General features: G+C 44.8%; 1 pseudogene; it reads right to left on the reverse strand.

Annotated features, from left to right (window-relative positions):
• Positions 1 to 223: 223 nt before the first annotated feature.
• On the reverse strand, positions 224 to 23,407 carry LOC118378470 (transmembrane 6 superfamily member 2-like; annotated as a pseudogene).
• Positions 23,408 to 24,557: the final 1,150 nt, after the last annotated feature.

A 24,557-nucleotide genomic window follows, 5' to 3' on the forward strand; every position in this document is an offset into this window, starting at 1 on the left:
CCTCTGTCTGCTTCACACCCAGTAATATTGATGCTGCCTCAGTCTGCCAGCAAAGTATGAATTGCTGTAGGCTGTGTTGATACAGGCAGCCCAATTCTGATGTTTTTTCCACTAATTGGTCTTTTGACCAATCAGATCAGATCTGAAAAATATGTCATGTAAGAAGATCTGATGTGATTGATCAAAAGACCAATTAGTGGAAAAAAAAAACATCAGAATTGGGCTACTTGTGTCCTATGTAGCTGCAGTGTTCAGCAATCGAGCTAAGGGCAGATCGCAACTCTCCTGGGGTCTCAAGCTGCACAGCTGAGCAGACATCTGCACGTATTCCCAGTGGCTCCTCCACTTCCATCATATGGATGGAGCTGTTGTGAAAGGGGCCGGATTTCATATAGAAGGTCTGTCACACAGACTGCATGTGCAAGCAGGGCGTTTCCTTCTTCATTACCATACATCAGCATGTAAGCAATGTCGGAATGGCATTGACTAAAATACAGTAGAATAGAATATAGTACATACATATGAGATGAGTAAAGCAGTATGTAAAAATAATTTAAACGTTATTAAAGTGACAAATCAAATCAAATCAAATTTATTTATATAGCCCTTCGTACATCAGCTGATATCTCAAAGTGCTGTACAGAAACCCAGCCTAAAACCACAAACAGCAAACAATGCAGGTGTAAAAGCATTGTTTGACAAGTGTTCCATTATTAATGTCGCCAGTGAGTCCAAGTCTATGCATATAGGGCAGCAGCCGCTAAGGTGCAAGTTTGCGTAACCGGGTGGTAGTCAGCAAGTGATGACTATTTAACAGTCTAATGGCCTTGAGATAGAAGCTGTTTTTCAGTCTCTAGGTCCCAGCTTTGATGCACCTGTACTGACCTCACCTTCTGGATGATAGCGGGTTGTACAGGCTGTGGCTCGGGTGGATGATATCCTTGATGATCTTTTGGGCCTTCCTGTGACATCGGGTGCTGTATGTGTCCTGGAGGGCAGATAGTTTGCCCCCGGTGACGCGTTGGGCAGACTGCACCACCCTCTGGAGAGCCCTGAGGTTGCAGGCGGTGATACAGCCTGACAGGATCCTCTCATTTGTGCATCTGTAAAAGTTTCTGAATTTTAGGGGCCAAAACATATTTCTTCAGCCTCCTGAAGTTGAAGAGGTGCTATTGTGCCTTCTTCCCAACACTGTCTGTGTGGGTGGACCATTTTAGATCGCCAGGAACTTGAAGCTTTTCACCTTTTCCCTCTGCTGTTTTCTGAAGTCCACAATCCTTTGTTTTGCTGACATTGAGTGAGAGGTTATTTTCCTGACACCACACTCCGAGGGCCCTCACCTCCTCCCTGTAGCCTGTCTCGTTGTTGTTGGTAATCAAGCCTTCCACTGTAGTGTCGTCTGCAAACTTGATGATTGAGTTGGAGGCGTGCACGGCCACGCAGTCGTGGGTGAACAGGGAGTACAGGAGGGGGCTGAGAACGTACCCTTGAGGGGCCCCAGTGTTGAGGATCAGCGGATTGGAGATGTTGTTTCCAATCATCCCCACCTGGGGGCAGCCCATCAGGAAGTCCAGGACCCAGTTGCACAGGGCGGGGTTGAGACCCAGGGTCTCAAGCTTAATGATTAGTTTGGAGGGTGCTATGGTGTTGAATGCTGAGCTAAAGTCAATGAACAGCATTATTACATAGGTATTCCTCTTGTCCTGATAGGATAGGGCAGTGTGCGGTGTGATGGCGATTGCATCGTCTGTGGACCTATTGGAGTGGTAAGCAAATTGGAGTGGGTCTAGGGTGATATGTAGGTTGAAAGTGATATGAACCCTGACTAGTCTCTCAAAGCACCTCATGATGACAGCAGTGAGTGCTGTGGGCGATAGTTCTCAAATTAGCTTAGTTAAAGTCCTCAGCTACAGTAAATGCAGCCTCAGGATATATGGTTTCCAGTTTGCATAAAGTCAAGTGAAGTTCCTTGATGGCCGTCTTGGTATCCGATATACACGACTGTGACGATAACCGAGGAGAGTTCTCTTGGGAGATAATACGGTCGGAATTTGATTGTGAGGAATTCTAGGTCAGATTAACAAAAGGACTTGAGTTCTTGTATGTTGTTACAATTACACCATGAGTCGTTAATCATGAAACATATACCATACAGTAGGTTGGCTGCAAGGACAGCCAGGAAGGCCTTGCCTGGGATCTGGAATGGGACCACAGTACGTGGGTGGAGGGATGCCCCGATGTGGGCCCACTGGCACTGTGTGAGAGAGAGGAACGTTTGTGGTTATTCCAAACAAAGGTGTTGGGTTATTCAGTCATGTCACTCAGCAAATATTTTTAGGAAGATCCATTGTCAGACAAATACTACTACTCACTTCCCAATAGAACACATATTGGTGTTGAATCCCTAGCTGTAACTAACATACACTACATGGCAAAAATATGTGGACACCTGCTCATCAAACATCTCATTCCAAAAAAGAACCTTGCTGCTATAACAGCCTCCACTCTTCTGGGAAGGCTTTCCACTAGATGTTGGAACATTGCTGTGGGGACTTGCTTCCATTTTAGCCACAAGAGCATTGGTGAAATCAGGCACTGATGTTGGTCGATTAGGCATGGCTCGCAGTTGGCATTCCAATTCATCCCAAAGGTGTTCGATGAGATTGAGCAGTCCAGCCAAGTTCTTCCACAATGATCTCAACAAACCATTTCTGTATGGACCTCACTTTGTGCACGGGGGAAATGTCATGCTGAAATAGGAAAGGGCCTTCCCCAAACTGTTGCCACAAATTTGGAAGCAACAGAATTGTCTAGAATGTCATTGTATGCTGTAGCGTTAAGATTTCCCTTCACTGAAACAAAGGAGCCTGAACCTTGAAAAACAGACCCAGACCATGAATTCCTCCTCCACCAAACGTTACAGTTGGCACTATGCATTGGTGTAGGCAGCTTTCAGCTGGCATCCGCCAAACCCAGATTCGGCCGTCGGACTGCCAGATGGTGAAGCGTAATTCATCACTCCAGAGAGCTCACTCCCACTGCTCCAATGGCGGCGTGCTTTACACCACTCCAGCCGAAGCTTGGCCCTGCACATGGTGATCTTAGGCTTGTGTGCGGCTGCTCGGCCATGGAAACCCATTTCATGAAGCTCCCGATGAACAGTTATTGTGCTGACGCTGCTTCCAAAGGCAGTTTAGAACTCGATAGTGAGTGTTACAACCGAGGACAGACAATTTTTTTCCATTTTCTTTTTAGCTTGTGTGGCCTACTACTTTGCGGCTGAGCCGTTGTTGCTCCTAGATGTTTCCACTTCACAATAACAGCACTTACAGTTGACCAGGGCAGACATGTGAGGAACTGACTTGTTGTAAAGGTGGCATCCTATGATGGTGCCATGTTGAAAGTCACTGAGCTCTTCAGTACGTGCCGTTCTCCTGCCACTGTTTGTCTATGGAGATTGCATGGCTGTGTGCCTGATTTTACACACCTGTCAGCAACGAAGTGTGGCTGAAATAGCCAAATCCACAAATTTGAAGGGGTGTCCACATACTAGTGTAATTCTTGTTCACTCTCATAACTAGCCAATACATTTATTTACAGCTGACCGCTGATTTTCAAGTGTTGATATTCAAGTGTTGTCACACAAAAGGTTTGATATAATAGCTTTAAATCTCATACTTTACTCTACTTTGAGCCAGTACAACAGCCATTAGTATCTGCAGCTAGCGATGTACAGTACAGCACGACCTCAGAGAGAAGATTAGATTAGAAATGCTGAATCCCCGAGGCAGGCCTTCCCCCGGGTTGAGAGGGATAGTAGGAACTGCAGATGAGTCTATACAGTACTGGCCTTTGATCACTGCTTCTTGTTTGATAACTGCCTCTATTAGTCCAGCATGGAGAGGAAATTCAACCTCTTGATGACAGGAAATAGGTCTCCGTAGGATGGGGCTGACTGGTTATTATTATGAACACGGACGCCATGAAGAGGCCTTATTAAAGCTGGATATAATAAAATATTTATATGAGAACTTGCGATAGTGGTAGCACTGGGAGCTATACTTTCACTATTCTAATCTACTGATCAATTTACTTTATGTTCATATTCTAATCTTTTATTATTTCTTATTGTTGTTGCATTGTCAAGAAGAAACCTGCAAGTAAGAATTTCACTGAACAGTGTATACCATCTGTATCCCTTACATACGACTAATAAAACTTGAAACTAATGCTGAGCATAATGTACACAGTTTGAACTTTCAGGGGCTCTAGTCACTCTAAAGTAATTCAACCTATTCAAGTCTAGTATGGCTAGTAATAGCAATATGTAAAATCAAATAGCATAAAATGTTATTTGTCACATGCGCCGAATACAACAAGTGTAGTAGACCTTAACGTGAAATGCTAATTTTACAAGCCCCTAACCAACAATGCAGTTAAGAAAATAAGAGTTAAGAAGTGATTGACTAAATAAACTAAAGTAAAGAAAGTAACACAATAAAAATACAATAATGAGGCTATATACAGGGGTTACCTGTAAAGGCTTCTAGGTGTAGTGGGTGGAGGAGTCAGGCGCAGAGAGCAGGGTAGTTCAAAACGTGGATCTTTATTCCAAGAACAGAGTAACGGTCACGCCACACACAAGGGCGCATAAATACCCAGTCCAACAAACAGGACAAAACTGTCCGGAAAAACGGAATAAACAATAATCCACACAACATGAACAGAAAAACAAGCCCGCACAAAAGCCGGCGGGCCTACCGGGTTTAAATAGCCAAAAACAAAACCCAAACAAGAAACAGTTGAAACTAATCAGACAAAACTAACTGAAACAGAAAAGGGGATCAGTGGCAACTAGTAGGCCGGCGATGACGACCGCCGAGCGCCGCCCGAACAGGAAGATTCACCATCTTCGGCGGGATTCGTGACAGTAATGATGATGCCACGGAGCCAGGACCGGCTGATAGCCCAGCACGCATTGGAATGGCGACATGTTCGTGGAGGAGTGACAGAGTGAGTTCTGGGCTACCTCAGCCCATGATAACCAGAGGTCAGGCTGACCGAGACCCCCAGATGTTCCATAAACGCCCTCCAAACTCGAGACGTGAACTGGGGACCTCGATCAGATACGATGTCCTCCGGCACCCTGTAGTGCCGGAAGACGTGGGTAAATAGAGCCTCCGCAGTCTGTAGGGCCATAGCGAGACCAGGCAATGGGAGGAGACAGCAGGATTTAGAGAACCGATCCACAACGACCAGAATGGTAGTGTTCCCCTGAGACGGGGGAAGATCAGTAAGAAAGTCCACCGACAGATGAGACCAGGGCCGTTGTGGAACCGGGAGGGGCTGTAGTTTCCCTCTAGGCAGGTGCCTAGGAGCCTTACTCTGGGCGCACAACGAACAGGAGGAGACATAGAGCCTCAGGACCTTGGCTAAGGTGGGCCCCCAGTATTTCCCCCTAAGACCCCGCACTGTCCTCGCAATCCCCGGATGACCTGAAGAGGGTCGTGTGTGAGCCCACCGAATCAATTGATCACGGACACCAAGCGGCACGTACCTGAGACCGGTAGGACACTGTGAAGGTGCAGGTTCCAACCGCAACGCCCGCTCGATGTCCGCATCCACCTACCATACCACCGGAGCCACCAGCCTAGAAGCTGGAAGGATGGGAGTAGGATCAATGGGCCGGTCCTCAGTGTCATAGAGATGGGACAGTGTGTCTGCCTTAGTGTTAGTGAACCTGGTCTATAAGAGATCATGAATCTGAATCGGGTAAAGAACATGGCCCACCTAGCTTGGCGAGGATTCAGTCTCCTCGCCGCCCGGATATACTCCAGATTGCGGTGGTCACTCCAGATGAGGAAAGGGTGCTTAGTCCCCTCAAGACAGTGTCTCCACACCTTCAGGGCTTTTACCATAGCTAACAACTCCCGGTCCCCCACATCATAGTTCCGCTCTGCCGGACCCAGCTTCTTCAAAAAATAAGCACAGGGGCGTACCCAAGTGCTGTGATAGCACAGCTCCAAACCCCAGCCTCAGACGCATCCCCCTCCACTATGAACGCTAATGAGGGGTCCGGATGCGCCAACACGGGCGCGTCAGTAAACAGCGCCTTCAACCGGTTGAAAGCTCGGTCAGCCTCGGCTGACCAGCGTAAACGCACCGGCTCCCCCTTCAGCAGTGAGGTAATAGGAGCTGCCACTTGGCCAAAATCCCAGATAAACCTCCGGTAGTAATTTGCAAACCCTAAAAACCGCTGCACCTCCTTTACCGTGGTCGGAGTCGGCCAATTACGCACGGCGTTAACGAGGTCACACTCCATCACCACCCCCGAGGTGGAAATGCGATAACCCAGGAAGAAAAAACGGCTCGTTCGGAGAACACACATTTCTAAGCCTTGACGTATAGGTCATGCTCCAGCAGTCGCTCAAGTACCTTGCGCACCAGGGAGACATGCGCGGTGCATGTGGCGGAATAGACCAAGATGTCATCAATGTACACCACCACACCCTGCCCGTGCAGGTCCCTGAGAATCTCATCTACAAAGGATTGAAAGATGGCTGGAGCATTCTTTAACCCATACGGCATGATGAGGTACTCATAGTGGCCTGATGTGGTACTAAACACGGTTTTCCACTTGTCTCCATCCCGAATACGCACCAGATTATACGCGCTCCTGAGGTCCAGTTCCGTGAAAAAATGCGCTCCGTGGAATGATTCCACCGCTGTAGCGATGAGAGGTAGCGGATAACTAAACCCCACTGTGATCGAATTGAGACCTCGATAATCAATGCAAGAAAGAAACTCGAGGAGACGGGTGACATGGAGGGCCGAATGTACCCCTGTCTCAGAGATTCCGTGACATATGTCTCCATAGCCAACGTCTTCTCCTGTGACAATGGGTACACGTGACTCCTGGGAAGTGCAGCGTTCTCCTGGAGGTTTATCACGCAATCCCCGTCGATAGGGTGGTAATTTGGTCGCCTTTTAAAAAAAACTAAAAGCCATAGCCAAATCGGCATATTCTGAGGGAATGCGCACAGTGGAAACCTGGTCTGGACTCTCCACCGACGTGGCACCGATGGAAACTCCTATACACCTACCCGAACACTCCTCTGACCACCCCTGAAGAGCCCCCTGTCTCCAGGAATTGAGGGGATTGTGAATAGCCAGCCAGGGAACCCCCAGCACCACTGGAAATGCAGGTGAATCGATAAGGAAGAAACTGATCCGCTCCCTATGATCCCCCTGCGTTACCATGTCCAGCGGAACCGTGGCCTCCCTGACCAGCCCTGACCCTAACGGTCGGCTATCTAAGGAGTGCACAGGGAAGGGTGGGTCTATTGGCACCAAAGGAATCCCCAACCTACGGGCGAGTCCGTGATCCATAAAACTCCCAGCTGCGCCTGAATCGACTAGCGCCTTATGTTGGAGAGAGGGAAAAAACACAGGGAAAAATAAAAATAAAAACATGTGACCAACAGGGTGCTCCATGTGAGTTTGGTGCCTACTCACCTGGGGTGGCCGAGAAGTGTTCCACCTGCCATCTCGACTCCATGACGGACTCCTCCAGCACCGGTCTGAAGTGTGTCCTCTCCGCCCACAGTAGGTGCAAGAGGAGCCTCCTCCTCCGGTCCCCCTCGATGCAGCCCCTCCCAACTCCATCGGAGTTGGAGCAGGAGGGCTGGGAGGTGGAAGTGACAGGACCCCTTCTGAACGCCCGCGGGCAGCTAGCAGGTTGTCCAGACGGATCGACAAGTCTATGAGCTCGTTGAGGGAGAGTATGCTGTCCCGACAAGCTAGCTCCCTGCGGACGTCCTCCTGGAGGCTGCACCGGTAGTGGTCCATCAGGACCTTGTCATTCCACCCCGCACCAGCGGCCAAGGTCCGGAACTCCAAGGCGAAGTCTTGCGTGCTCCTCGTCTCCTGTCTAAGGTGAAACAGTCACTCACTCCGGGTAGTGGTCGCAGGCAGAGTCTGGGCCGTTCCAGACAGCGTTGGCCCATTCCAGGGCTCTACCCATCAAGCAGGAGACGAGGAGGCTCACACTCTCTTCACCCGAGGGAGTCAGGCGAACGGTAGCCAGGTAGAGCTCAAGCTGGAGCAAAAATCCCTGTCACCCAGCCGCCGCTCCATCGTACTCCCTCGGGGGTGCGAGACGCAACGCGCTGGGACCGGATGCCGCCGGAGGTGGAGTGGGTTGCATTGCCTGTGGGGGAGCTGGGGTGGATGTCGGGAGACCACTCCCCTCCCATCGCTCCATCCTCTCCATCATCTGGTCCATCGCTGAACCGATCCGATGGAGAATGGCTGTGTGATGGAGGACGCGCTCCTCCATTGATGGAAGAGGGGTGGTCGCTGCTCCTGCAGACTCCATGGTTTGGTGCGGGCTTCTGTAAAGGCTTCTAGGAGTAGTGGGTGGAGGAGTCAGGCGCAGAGAGCAGGGTAGTTCAAAACGTGGATCTTTATTCCAAGAACAGAGTAACGGTCACGCCACACACAAGGGCGCATAAATACCCAGTCCAACAAACAGGACAAAACTGTCCGGAAAAACGAAATCGACAATAATCCACACAACATGAACAGAAAACCGGGTTTAAATAGCCCAAAACAAAACCCAAACAAGAAACAGGTGAAACTAATCAGACAAAACTAGCTGAAACTGAAAAGGGGATCGGTGGCAGCTAGTAGGCCGGAGACGACGACCGCCGAGCGCAGCCCGAACCGGAAGAGGCACCATCTTAGGTGGGATTCTTGACAGTACCGGTACAGAATAGAGGTCGACCGATTATTATTTTTCAACGCCGATACCGATACTGATTATTAGAGGGCCTAAAAAAGCCGATACTGATTGGTCATTAATTTGTAATAATGACAATTACAACAATATTGAATGAACACTTTCATTTGAACTTAATATAATACATCAATCAAATCAGTTTAGCCTAAAATAAATAATGAAGCATGTTCAATTTAGTTTAAATAATCCAAAAACAAAGTGTTGGAGAAGAAAGTAAAAGTGCATTATGTGCCATGTAAAAAAGCTAACGTTAAAGTTCCTTGCTCAGAACATGAGAACATATGAAAGCTGGTGGTTCTTTTTAACATGAGTCTTCAATATTCCCAGTTAAGAAGTTTTAGGTTGTTGTTATTATAGGAATTATAGGACTATTTCTCTCTATACCATTTATATTTCATATACCATTGACTATTGGATGTTCTTATAGGCACTTTAGTATTGCCAGTGTAACAGTATAGCTTCCGTCCCTCTCCTCGCCCCAACCTGGGCTTGAACCAGGAACACATCGACAACAGCCACCCTCGAAGCATCGTTACCCATCACTCCACAATAGCCGTGGCCCTTGCAGTGCAAGGGGAGCAACTACTCCAAGTTTCAGAGCGAGTGACGTTTGAAACGCTATTAGCGCGCACCCCGCTAACTAGCTAGCCATTTCACATCGGTTCCACCAGGCTAATCTCGGAGTTGATAGGCTTGAAGTCATAAACAGCGCAATGCTTGAAGCACAGCGAAAAGCTGCTGGCAAACACACTTAAGTGCTGTTTGAATGAATGCTTACGAGCCTGCTGCTGCCTACCACCGCTCAGTCAGACTGCTCTATCAAATATCAAATCATAGACTTAATTATAACATAATAACACACAGAAATACTAGCCTTAGGTCATTAATATGGTCAAATCCGGAAACTATCATTTAGAAAATAAAACGTTTATTATTTCAGTGAAATACGGAAACGTTACGTATTTTATCTAATGGGTGGCATCCATAAATCTAAAAATTCCTGTTACATTGCATAACCTTCAATGTTATGTCATAATTCCGTAAAATTCTGGCAAATTAGTTCGGAACGAGCCAGGCGGCCCAAACTGTTACATATACCCTGACTTTGGTGCAAAGAACGTAAGAGAAGTGACACAATTTCCCTAGTTTAATATTGCCTGCTAACATGAATTTATTTTAACTAAATATGCAGGTTTAAAAATATATACTTCTGTGTATTGATTTTAAGAAAGGCATTGATGTTTATGGTGAGGTACAATGATTATGCTTTTTTCGCAAATGCTCTTTTGTTAAATCATCAAGTTTGCTGTCTTTGTTAGGAAGAAATAGTCTTCAAAGTTCACAACGAGTTAGGCGGTCCAAAATGCTGCATATACCCTGACTCTGTTGCACAGAACGCGCAATTTCCCTAGTTAAAAGAAATTAATGTTTGCGGGCAATATTAACTAAATATGCAGGTTTAAAAATACTATATACTTGTGTATTGATTTTAAGAAAGGTGTTGATGTTTATGGTTAGGTACACATTGGTACAACGACAGTGCTTTTTTTGCGAAGTAGGCTATGATTCAATGATAAATTAACAGGCACCGCATCGATTATTTGCAACGCAGGACAAGCTAGATAAACTAGTAATATCATCAACCATGTGTAGTTAACTAGTGATTATGTTAAGATTGATTGAGTGTTTTTTATAAGATACGTGTAATGCTAGCTAGCACCTTACCTTGGCTCCTTGCTGCACTCGCATAGCAGGTGTTCAGCCTGCCGCGCAGTCTCCTCGTGAAGTGCAATGTAATCGGCCATGATCGGTGTCCAAAAATGCTGATTACCGAATGTTATGAAAGCTTGAAATCAGCCCTAATTAATCGGCCATACCGATTAATCTGTCGACCTCGTACAGAATCAATGTGCAGGGGCACAGGTTAGTCTTGGTAATTGTGATAATATGTACATGTAGGTAGGGGTAAAGAGACTATGCATAGATAATAAACAGCGAGTAGCAGCAGTGGAGTCTTTTGAACCTACACTTGGAGGTCCGGTACCTCTTTCCGTGCGGTAGCAGAGAGAACAGTCTATGATTTGGGTGGCTGGAGTCTTTGACAATTTTTTGGGCCTTCCTCTGACACCGTGTAGTATAGAGGTCCTGGATGTAGAAGAAGAAATGTAGGTAGAGTATATTGCATTCTGGGAACTGTAGTTTATGTTATCAACCCATAATAACACATATGTCCCCCATATCTTACCTGGGCAATGCCTCGAACACAGTCCAATCAGGCATCCAGATACAGCCAGGCACTATGAGTCCATAGACAATGGCTCCCAGCATTGGCAGCATGTAGAACAGGAAGTGCAGAATCTACAACAGGGATTACGTCACAGGATTACATTACAGTACAAGTGTCTCAGAGACATCTGTGTGATTCCAGCCGTCCCGCTCCACTGTGCAGCTCTGACACTCCAATGGAGAATTAATATAGACACACCAATGGACAATTAATGCAGTACATCTTCATCCTTTCTTGGGCACTAACAGTGTTACAGCAGTACAAGCACTCACACAGAATACAGATAATACTGCTGCCGGCTGCATAGACAACACACACACACACACACACACACACTCACTCACTCACGCACACGCACACACACACACACACACACACACACACACATTTGAAGTGCTTTCACAATGCACACTGAGGATCAAATTGTAGTGTTCAAATAGAGGTCATTACATTGACTCTCACTTGCACTTCAACAGATAATATTTGGAGCTTGAAAGTCAGGTAGCTACTGAAGTAATGGCATCAAATTATACCTTTTGAACAGTGGCTTTTGTTCTAGGGCTTTGGTCCTGATGAATCCTAATGAATTGAGCACAGAGGCTGGGAGCCAATCACACGTTGCCCTTCAGTCCTTGGAGCAGTGTCTGTGTGCTGCGCCCGGTCATCTGTCTGCCGTGGTTTATCACCATCAATGATTAAAAAGGTTGCTCAATGCAAAGGCAGGGTAACACCACACACACACACACACACACACACACACACACACACACACACACACACACACACACACACACACACACACACACACACACACACACACACACACACACACACACACACACACACACACACACACACACACACACACACACCTGCATTGCACGCACATGCTTTGACACACACACATGCTAGCTAGAGCATACACGCATACACACACACACACCTCCCACCCAGTGTGTTGCTGATGGGGGGTTCAGGGGAAGGAGGATTAGCTTATCAAGTTCTCAGCATGCAGTTCCCTGCCTGATCGATTCTTTGCCATTGTTCCTGGACTGTAGCCACAACAAGGTCTTTAGATAACCTATTGACTCCGTTAAGAACCCTAATAAAACAAAACACCCATCATTTGGAGTAAACCCAGGCGGCCGTTGAGACTGGCCCCGTCACAACCACATTCTCTTGCCTAAGAAATCAGAGACGATGAACCAACCTGGCCTCTCAGCCCTCTCATTGTGGTGGACATAGAGGAGAGAGAGTGCAGGCTTCAAGGCAACTCCATCTCTGGATGGAGTTGCTATTACATTGTTATTTAAAACAAAGTGGGTTAGCTACTATTAAGGGATGCCACTGACACTGCAAAGAGGCATGCTCTGTGTCTGAAGTACCCAAAATAACCTTGGGGTAGCCCCCCGGGTCCTTCAGATAGGGCTCATACTGGCCACACACACACACACACACACACACACACACACACACACACACACACACACACACACACACACACACACACACACACACACACACACACACACACACACACACACACACACACGAGGAAGGTTACAACATGATCCTCTAGGCAAGAGTACTTTATAAACTACTCATCTGTAGGATCAGTTATTGTCATTTAAACCATGTCTGGTCACAGGAGAACATGAACAAGTATTGAATGAAAATCCCATTAAAACATATAATAAGTAGATACATTTTTCCACAAATCAGACAAATCATCTTCAAGTGGCTTTTTGAGAGTAAAGTGTCATATGAGACCACCCATATGACATGATTGAATCAGCACAGAAGATGTTGCACATAATCTATGCATCATAAACAAATCATTATCTACTACAAAGACAGGTGGCACATGAGGGAATAACTATGACTCTTTAGGCTGTACTAAAATTGGTGTGCTGGACCAATCCTAATATAACACTTTATTTCTGATGTTTTATTTTTTAGTGTGTAACGCTCGTCTGATGAAGAAGGAGTGGACCAAAGCGCAACGTGGTACGTGTTCGTGATATTTATTTAAATCTGACCATGAGAACAAAAATAACAAAGTGAGAAAGGAACCGTTCTGTAAGGTAACTAAGACTATACAGAAAACAACTACCCACAAACCCAGGTGGGGAAAAAAGGCTACCTAAGTACGATTCTCAATCAGAGACAACGATACATAGCTGCCTCTGATTGAGAACCACACCCGGCCAAACACAAAGAAATAGAAAACATAGAAATAAAGAAACTAGAATGCCCACCCTAGTCACACCCCGGCCTAACCAAAATATAGAATAAAAGCCTCTCTATGGCCAGGGCGTGACAGTGTGTTTATTTCTAAGTGTGTATTCAGGCCCTGCTGGCTCACCAAGCCCCTGAAGAGAGTGAAGGACATGGCCCCCAGTATCAGCAGCACCTGGAAAAGGTCTGTTGTGTGCCAGATGAGACTAAAACTTTAGACAGATGATATGCACTGAGATGATATGCAAACATAGCCATAAGTACACACTTCTGAGAAGATATTGTAGAAACATAGCATTACTAGGACCAGGAGTTTTTCCTGATCAAGTCTAACTCTGAGCCATAGAAATAGAATGATGAAAACGGGCTTGGAACCTTAAACCCTCGCATTTGACTGGTAAACTCATGGGCACATTCACAAAGGCTGCCTGGTACTGTGACGCAATACCTTTTATGGTAACATAGAATGTTCATTCAAAGTATGTTAACTGATGTGGCTCATGCAATGGAATGTATTTTTTGTAATGTCAGTTGAGTTGAATCAACAAATCACAGCACATATTGAAGGGTACTTGAATAGATGCCGCGTTCTAAACAACTGGAAACTCTGAAAAATACGAGGTCAAATCATGATCTCAGTGATCTTCAACTCGGAGCTCTAAAAGAGTTCATAATGTTTTAACAGTGTAACAGTGTAAATCTCTCTGGGACAAGGTGACTTTTATCAACATATTCGCCTGTATTTACCCCAAACAAATGAAACACTAATTAGCTGATAATGTGGCTATTATAAAGAACTACAAATGCAATGATGATCTGGACGAGACTGCCACATTGAGGCAAAGGTAAAAATCTCTGGATTAACTAACTATCTAATGTTAGCTAAATGTAGTTATGAATAAATTGGCAAAATGTCTTTAAATATACCTGTTAGCAAAGGTGCCAGCTAGAGATGATGTGCAGGAGCTTGCAGGGATTTGTAGTCTTGCATGATATTTACTTTGATGCTAATTAGCATTTTCAAATCTGAGAGTATATACACTACCGCTGGCCTTCTAGGCAGAGTTGCAAAGAAAGTCATATCTCAGACTGGCCAATAAAAAGCAAAGATTAAGATGGGCAAAAGAACACAGCCACTGGACAGAGGAACTGTGCCGAGAAGGCCAACATCCTGGAGTCACTGTTGACATTGAGACTGGTGTTTATGGTATTATTTATTGAAGCTGCCAGTTGAGGACTTGTGAGGCATCTGTTTCTCAAACTAGACACTCTAATGTATTTGTCCTCTAGCTCAGTTGTGCACCGGGGCCTCCCAATCCTCTTTCTATTCTGGTTAGGGCCAGTTTGCGCTGTTCTGTGAAGGGAGTAGTACACAGCGTTGCACGAGATCTTCAGTTTCTTGACAATTTCTCGCATGGAATAGCTTTCATTTCTCAGAACAAGAATAGACTGACGAGTTTCAGAAGAAAGTTCTTTGTTTCTGGCCATTTTGAGCATATAATTGAACCCACAAATGCTGATGCACCAGATACTAAACTAGTCTAAAGAAGGCCAGTTTTATTTCTTCTTTAATCAGAACAACAGTTTTCAGCTGTGCTAACATAATTGCGAAAGGGTTTTGTAATGATCAATTAGCCTTTTAAAATTATAAACTTGGATTAGCTAACAGAACGTGCCATTGGAACACAGGAATGACAATTGCTGATAATGGGCCTCCGTACGCCTATGTAGATATTCCATTAAAAATCATCTGTTTCCAGCTGCAAAAGTAATTTACAACATTAACCATGTCTATACTATTTATGGTCAATTGGATGTTATTTTAATGGACAAAAAATGTGCTTTTCTTTTAAAAACAAGGACATTTCTAAGTTACCCCAAACTTTTGAAGGGTAGTGTATGTATATTGATAAATGTCCCTTTGTCCACAAGAGATGTACATGGTTATCAAAATGTCATGCAAGGGTAAGACTACACGAAACACAGCCCTTATTTTAAGTGTTTCTAAAATCCCCTATAGGAAAAATGTATGGTGGAAAAACGATTGGAACCATTTCCCTGTTTGACCGCTAGGTTTTATGGGTATTATGACACCTCCACTACGGGGCTCTATGGGGACACCCATTCTATTTCTATGATCTGAGCCGTAGTTTTCCTGGTGAGGTCACATGGTTAGGTAAAACTCCTGGCCCTAAGCAATCCATCAGGTTAATCAGCTGCGACCTTCTCTATCTCACCCTGTATCCTCCGAGGGTGGGCCCGGCATGTTGAAACAGCTTGATCGCTCCTCATATAGGAAGCAATAGGAAGGGCATGTTGAGCCAGAAAGCAGGATGGATATCTGACCCAAATTGACCTGCCAGGGAGGGAAACATAGAGAGCATTTCATCCCTTAAAAGTATGAGGAGAAACTGGGTACATCTGAAGTAGAGTAGAGCAGTCTAATTTTAACCGTGTTATAGTTTCCATTTCCATGATGTTTACATGAGAAACAGAGTAGACATTTGCCAAAAGAAGAGACCACATTATCATAACTTGGAGGCTATTGTCACCCCCTGACCTTAGAGAGCAGTTTAATTTCTCTATTTGGTTAGGTCAGGGTGTGATGTGGGGTGGGCATTCTATGTTTTGTTTTCTAGGTTTCTGTATTTCTATGTTTTGGCCGGGTATGGTTCTCAATCAGGGACAGCTGTCTATTGTTGTCTCTGATTGAGAATCATACTTAGGCAGCCTTTTTCCCCACCTAATGTGTGGGTAATTATTATTTTCCGTGTGTGTTTGTGGGCACCTCGATTGCGGCACGGTCATTGCTGTTTACCTGTTTGTTTAGGTTTCACTCCAATTAAAAGATGTGGAACTCCATGCACGCTGCGCCTTGGTTGATTTATGACAGGGAGTTTGAGGAAAGCGAGCGTGACAGCTATATTATACACAGCTTGTGATTAACTTAAATTATGTTCTAAATAAGTCCGCAGTAGGGCATCATTGAACTAATATGCAACTTAAATAAAAAATGATGGTAACACATTGTTGTGGGTTAGTTTGATCCTCCGATACTTCTCAGTTTGAAACCCAGAGAACAGATGCTTTGAGACTAGTTTTGCTTTGTTCTGTCAATGTTAAAGGCAAGTGCATTGTTGTACTGGCAGCCTACACTATGACACTGATGCTACAACGCTGTACAGTTGATTAACTTGATCATTGTGGGACACAGGAGGGGTGAAGGTGAGACTCACCTACAATGACTCCTGTCACAAAGACACTCATGTTGGCAAACAACGATCCAGCCCAGAAGAGACCGAGGGAATGATAAGACATACTGAGAGAGGGGAAGAAATGGCCCAAAGTGGTTACTCCAATCACTGTAAACTAGTGGCAGCATACAGCTTCAAATGAATGGCCCAGCAGTGAGATGATGTGTGGTCACACAAAGATGTCCCGATTCTGCGGTACGAATCCTTAGCCCTCTTGGCGAAGGGGACTATAAGGTACAATACAATGTAATACAATACTTGCTTAATTGGTCCAGGCATGAATGGAGTGTATTAGAATGGTGGCGTATGTGTGATTTGTAGATCAACATTACAAGAAGACCAAGGTGACACAGTGTTCCATAAGCGGTGTATCATCATGAGGTACATGATAAAGTGCACTATTCCGTCCCAGTAGCAGATCACGATGGCTGTCCCTGCCACACACAATGCAACCATGAACCTCATGGCACTGGAACAACAGACAGATTCAACATCTGTATTTATATTAGCAAGATGGAGAATCGAGAGACAAACCATTTTCTGGTAGAATTCCATAATTCCGGAGAGAAAACATTCATGTTCCAAAGAACTCACAAGGTCAATGACACAAGTGAAGGACAACTCTGCTAACACTGTAAAGACAATGCCAACATTCAGCACTGTGTAAGATTGATATTGTGAATGTGGACAATAATGAGCATGAAGCAATACAGCATTATAGAAAGTTTATGTTGAAAGCCTCAATTACACAACAGAAAATAACTTGGATTAATGCGTGGCTGTTGGTCTGTTCAACTTTCTTTGTGGCGATTAGCATACACGGATGGCATTTGTGAGCATATTCAGCTCTAAGAAAGGCTCATTCTCATTCTCATTCAATTTGTTGTGAAATTCAGACGATTTCAACAGAATTCTGTAGCAGCTAGATGTTAAGTTGTAGGAACAATTATGATTATCCTCATTGTAGTCATGGTGAAGAGGAAGCTCCTTCGTCCATGTAATTATTTCCCAATCTGCTTTGTCTTCCTCTTAAAACGTTTAATAAAACTGTCAGAACATTATTACTGCTTATAAAGACGCTTTGAACAAGAGTGGATTTGTGAGAAGCTCAACCTCTTTTTCTCTCATGAACAGTGAGCTAAACCACCACAACTACTTTTCTTTCACACTCACTCTTTCTCACCATCCTTGTGTTTCAAATATTTCCCTCCAACCAACCAGCTATTGATTTTCTGGGCTGTGGAGAGAGATAATGATGTCTGCTGGCTGTAGGATGGGTGAAGGGAGATTTATATTGGGAGATGTGGGTTGAGTTTTCCTTGGGTTAAGAGCACAGCGGTGCTGAGAGGGCACCTATCTCAGAGTCATAGCCTGAAACCCCATGTGGGTCTGGGAGACACATAATGAGTGGCAGGGGATAAAGTGGACTGGAGATAGCCAAGGAAAGGAGCTCAGTTAAAGTGGCTGGTAATGTGCTGCCAACAGACATGGTGGTTCTCCACATTATTCTCCAGAATCTTTAACCTCTAAAACACTAAGCATTGGGGTGGGGGGTATTTATTTTAGAATTTTAGGACCCCTGTAACTAGGTATCAAAATGTGTATAAAATATTGTATTTTGGCCTTTACTACTATAGCCCATATAAACGCATTTAAAACACATTCATAAATGGCAGAACCAACAGTCCAAAAATAAATCATAAGGAATAAGGTTTTGAAGTTGCTTTCCTGTGTCTAGGAAACATAAGAAAGCTAAGGAAAATATTTACATTTCTTGGACACATATTTATCCCCATTTTTTTGTTGGCACAAAATTACCTCAAAACTACCATTAATGTTTTTTTAACAAGTTCCGGTTACCTTCAGACCCGTGATAATTGTGGGAGTGTCTCATCTTTCCATAGAGTGGTCATATTATTTTCTAGGCCAAACCGTTTGGACGCTACAGACATTTTCGTGAGAAGACCTATTGTCGGGATGTCTCATGGTCTGACAAACATCACTGTAGTTTGGCCACCTTCCACCGCAGATTTTTAAAAAATTTTTTATTTCACCTTTATTTAACCAGGTAGGCTAGTTGAGAACAAGTTCTCATTTGCAACTGCGACCTGGCCAAGATAAAGCATAGCAGTGTGAACAGACAACACAGAGTTACACATGGAGTAAACAATTAGCAAGTCAATAACACAGTAGAAAAAATGGGCAGTCTATATACAATGTGTGCAAAAGGCATGAGGAGGTAGGCGAATAATACAATTTTGCAGGTTAACACTGGAGTGATAAATGATCAGATGGTCATGTACAGGTAGAGATATTGGTGTGCAAAAGAGCAGAAAAGTAAATAAATAAAAACAGTATAAAAACAGTATGGGAATGAGGTAGGTGAAAATGGGTGAGCTATTTACCTATAGACTATGTACAGCTGCAGATGCGGCTGCGGAAGGCTGACACAGGATGATGCGATGGATGTTACTAATACTGAACAAAATATGAAACGCAACATGCCACAATTTAAACGATTTTACTGAGTTACAGTTTATATAAGGAAATAAGTCATATGAAATTAATTCATTAGGTCCTAAGGTCCTAGGTCCTGTGCAAAGGCACAGCCATGGGTAGGCCTGGGAGGGCACAGGCCCACCCACTGGGGAGCCAGGGCCAGCCAATCAGTTTTTCCCCACAAAAGGGCTTCATTACAGACAGAAATACTCCTCAGCTGTCCGGGTGGCTGGTCTCAGACGATCCCGCAGATGAAGAAGCCAGATGTAGAGGTCCTGGGCTGGCATGGTTTCCAAGTGGTCTGTAGTTGTGAGGCCGGTTGGACGTACTGACAAATTCTCTAGAACGACATTGGAGGCGGCTTATGGTAGAGAAATTAACATTAAATTATCTGGCAATAGCTCTGGTGGTTATTCTTGCAGTCAGCATGCCAATTGCACGCTCTCTCAAAACTTGAGACATCTGTGGCATTGTGATGTGTGACAAAACTGCACATTTTAGAGTGGCCTTTTATTGTCCCCAAAACAAGGTGCACCTGTGTAATGATTATGCTGTTTGATCAGTTTATTGATATGCCACACCTGTCAGGTGATAGAGGTTATATTAAGGATGAAAGGAAATTCCTGCACGGTCAGTCAGTAGCCATTACTACCATTGATTTACAGTACCAGTCAAAAGTGTGGACACACCTACTCATTCAAGGGATTTTCTTTATTTAGACTATTTTCTACATTATAGAATAATAGTGAAGACATCAAAACTATGAAATAACACATGGAATCATGTAGTAACCAAACAAGTGTTAAACAAATCAAAATATATTTTATATTTGAGATTCCTCAAAGTAGCCACCCCTTTCCTTAATGACAGCTTTGCACACTCTATGCATTCTCTCAACCAGCTTCATGAGGTACTCACCTGGAATGCATTTCAATTAACAGGTGTGCCTTGTCAAAAGTGAATTTGCATTTGAGCCAATCAGTTGTGTTGTGACAAGGTAGGGGTGGTATACAGAAGATGGCCCTATTTGGTAAAAGACCAAGTCCATATTATGGCAAGAACAGCTCAAATAAGCAAAGAGAAACGACAGTCACTACTGTAAATCAAATAAATAAATAAAAAATGTCACGTGCGCCGAATACAACAGGTGTAGGTAGACCTTGGTGCGAGAGAAAAAAAGGTGTGTGTGTGTGTGTGTGTGTGTGTGTGAGAGAGAGAGTAAAGAAATAAAACAACAGTAAAAAGACATTTTGAAAAAAGAATAGCAAGACTATATAACTGTTAGTCAGGCTTATTGAGGTAGTATGTACATGTAGGTATCGTTAAAGTGTTTATGCATATTTGATGAACAGAGAGTAGCAGAAGCGTAAAAAGAGGGGTTGGCGGGTGGTGGGACACAATGCAGACACAATGTAAGACACGAAGGTCAGTCAATCTGGAAAATTTCAAGAGCTTTGAGCGTTTTTTCAAGTGCAGTCGCAAAAACCATCATGTGCTATGATGAAACTGTCTCTCATGAGGACCGTCACAGGAAAGAAAGACCCAGAGTTACCTCTGCTGCAGAGGATAGGTTCAATAGAGTTACCAGCCTCAGAAATTGCAGCCCAATTAATGTTTCACAGAGTTGAAGTAACGGACACATCTCAACATCCACTGTTCAGAGGAGAATGTGTGAATCAGACCTTCATGGTCGAATTGCTGCAAAGAAACCACTAATACAGGACATCTGGTTTGTGCTTAGTGTGACTATCATTTGTTTTTCAACAGGACAATGACCCAACACACGTCCAGGCTGTGTAAGTGCTATTTAAGGAAGAAGGAGAGTGATGGAGTGCTGCATCAGATGACCTGGCCTCCACAGTCAAATCAAATCATATTTTATTTGTCACATACACATGGTTAGCAGATGTTAATGCGATTGTAGCGAAATGCTTGAGCTTCTAGTTCCGACAGTCACCTACGGGATATCCTGCCATCAGCTCTTCCATAAACACCTGTGTGCAGGCCTATCTGCTAGATTCCCCGTGGCTAAGCCATGCAAGTGCTGCTCAGTAGATGATTCTGAAGAAGGGGGCCAGAGCTGTGATGGAGAAGGATAATCCCTCCTGTTTTACCTGTTAGATGGCTCAGATAAACCAGACCCTAGAGGATTAGAATGCCACAGGTACTTTGAGAGAGACAGAGTGTGTGTGTCTCGATCTGTGTGTTTATCAGGGGACAGCAGCATCATCAGGGAGATGGGGAGGGATGCAGGACGGCTGTCTGAGCCGTTACACACGGGTGCCATTACAAGGATGTTTGACGTTATAAGGGAAAGCCAATCCTTTTTATACAGCTAATATATGGATTGTGCATCCTATTCCATTTCATGAAAACACGAGTTCAAAGAAGTCTTTATAAGCCTGTAAAATGTTCTGTAAAGGTACATTGACCGGCTTAGTATTTGGTAGCATTGCCTTTAAATTGTTTAACTTGGGTCAAACGTTTCGGGTAGCCTTCCATAAGCTTCCCACAATAAGTTAGGAGAATTTTGGCCCATTCCTCCTGACAGAGCTGGTCTAACTGGGTCAGGTTTGTAGGCCTCCTTGCTCGCACACACCTTTTCAGCTCTGCCCTCAAATGTTCTATAGGATTGAGGTCAGAGCTTTGTGATGGACACTCCAATATCTTGACTCTGTTGTCCTTAAGCCATTTTGACACAACTTTGGAAGTATGCTTGGGGTTATTGTCCATTTGGAAGACCCATTTGCGACCAAGCTTTAACTTCCCTACTGATGTCTTGAGATGTTGCTTCAATATATCCACATAACTTTCCTCCCTTATGAAGACATCTATTTTGTGAAGTGCACCAGTCCCTTCTGCAGCAAAGCACCCCCACAACATGATTGTTATGCACTTGAGTGAGGACCCAAAAGCGGTTTAACAAAAACAGAGTCCTTTAATGTAAACACAGGGAAGACATAGATCCTCTTCAGATGTAGAAAATGGAAAAATAGACAACCCGCAGAGAGGGCGACAAAATGAAACAAAAAGTCCTTCTGATAATTACAAAAGAGCCCCCTTCTTAGCAGCAGAGGAGAATAGCTGGGTAGCGGCGACAGGCTGCAGGTCTCTCTGGGTAGACGCGGGTCGTAGAGGAACAGTGGTACCTGATCTCACGTAGCATCAGATGAACTGGACACAGTACAAACGATAAGACAATTAGCTGAGTACAGGATGCACCTGCCAGGCAGATTCCGACAGGACAAGGATGAAGCAAACGAGACGATAGCTTGTTTCTGGCATGAGAAACTCAAACGAGAATCTGACAAAGAAAGAAGCAGGAACAGAGAGAGAAATAGAGACCTAATCAGAGGGAAAAAGGGAACAGGTGGGAAAAGGGTGAACGAGGTAGTTAGAGGAGATGAGGAACAGCTGGAGGAGGAGAGAAAGAGAAGGTAACCTAATACGACCAGCAGAGGGAGACAGAGTGAAGAGAAAGAACAGAAACAAGACATAATATGACAAGACATGACAATGATGCTGCCACCCCCATGCTTCATGGTTGGGATGGTGTTCTTCAGCTTGCAAGCCTCCCCCTTTTTCTTCCAGACATATCGATGGTCATTATGGCACAACAGTTCTATTTTAGTTTCATCAGACCAGAGGACATTTCTCCAAAAAGTATTTATATTTCCCATGTGCAGTTGCAAACCGTAGTCTGTCTTTTTTATGGCGGTTTTGGAGCAATGGTTTCTTTCTTGCTGAGCGGCCTTTCAGGTTATGTCAATATAGGACTCGTTTAACTGTGGATATAGATACTTTTGTACCTGTTTCCTCCAGCATCTTTTTTACATTTTTGTACCCTTTTTTCTCCCCAATTTCATGGTATCCAATTGTTTTAGTAGCTACTATCTTGTCTCATCGCTACAACTCCCATACGGGTTCGGGAGAGACGAAGGTTGAAAGTCATGCGTCCTCCAATACACAACCCAACCAAGCCACAATGCTTCTTAACACAGCGCGCATCCAACCCGGAAGCCAGCCGCACCAATGTGTCAGAGGAAACACTGTGCACCTGGCAACCTTGGTTAGGGCGCACTGCGCCCGGGCCGGCCACAGGAGTCGCTGGTGCGCGATGATACAAAGGACATCCCTACCGGCCAAGCCCTCCCTAACCCGGACGACGCTATGCCAATTGTGTGTCGCCCCACGGACCTCCCAGTCGCGGCCGGTTACGACAGAGCCTGGGCGCGAACCCAGAGTCTCTGATGGCACAGCTGGCGCGGGAGGCCCTCCTCCAGCACCCGGGAGGCTCTCCGGGAGGCCCGGGAGGCCCTCCTCCAGCATCTTCACAAGGTCCTTTGCTGTTGTTCTGGGATTGATTTGCACTTTTCGCACCAAAGTACGTTCATCTCTAGGAGACAGAACGCGTCTCCTTCCTGAGCGGTATGATGGCTGCATGGTCCCATGGTGTTTATACTTGCGTACTATTGTTTGTACAGATGAACATGGTGCCTTCAGGCGTTTGGATGAACCAGACGAGGATGAACCAGACTTGTGGAGGTCTACAATTTGTTTTCTGAGGTCTTGGCTGATTTCTTTTGATTTTCCCATGATGTCAAGCAAAGAGGCAATGAGTTTGAAGGTAGGTCTTGAAATACATCCACAGGTACACCTCCAATTAACTCAAATGATATCAATTAGCCTATCAGAAGCTTCTAAAGCTATGACATCATTTTCTGGAATTTTCCAAGCTGTTTAAAGGCACAGTCAACTTAGTGTATATAAACCTCTGACCCACTGGAATTGAGGAAAAAAAAGTGAAATAATCTCTCTGTAAACAATTGATGGAAAATTTACTTGTGTCATGCACAAAGTAGATGTCCTAACCTACTTTTTAAAAAAAACTTTATTTTATTTAAATTTTTACCCCTTTTTCTCCCCAATTTCGTGTTATCCAATTGTTAGTAGCTACTATCTTGTCTCATCGCTACAACTACCGTACAGGCTCGGGAGAGACAAAGGTCGAAAGTCATGCGTACTCCGATACACAACCCAACCAAGCCGCACTGCATCTTAACACAGCGCGCATCCAACCCGGAAGCCAGCCGCACCAATGTGTCGGAGGAAACGCCGTGAGGAAACACCGTGCACCTGGCGACCTTGGTTAGCCTGCACTGCGCCCGGCCCGCCACAGGAGTCGCTGGTGCGCGATGAGACAAGGATATCCTTACCGGCCAAACCCTCCCTAACCCGGACGACGCTATGCCAATTGTGTGTCGCCTCACGGACCTCCCGGTCGCGGACGGGTTGTGACAGAGCCTGGGCGAGAACCCAGAGTCTCTGGTGGCACAATATGTACAGTTGAAGTCGGAAGTTTACATGACTCCAACCTAAGTGTATGTAAACTTCCGACTTCAACTGTGCATATTCATATTTATTCCTTTACACTTGTGTGTTAGATATTACTGCATGGTCAGAACTAGAAGCACAAGCA

Source organism: Oncorhynchus keta, chromosome 22, assembly GCF_023373465.1.
Source record: "Oncorhynchus keta strain PuntledgeMale-10-30-2019 chromosome 22, Oket_V2, whole genome shotgun sequence".
Lineage (NCBI taxonomy): Eukaryota > Metazoa > Chordata > Actinopteri > Salmoniformes > Salmonidae > Oncorhynchus > Oncorhynchus keta.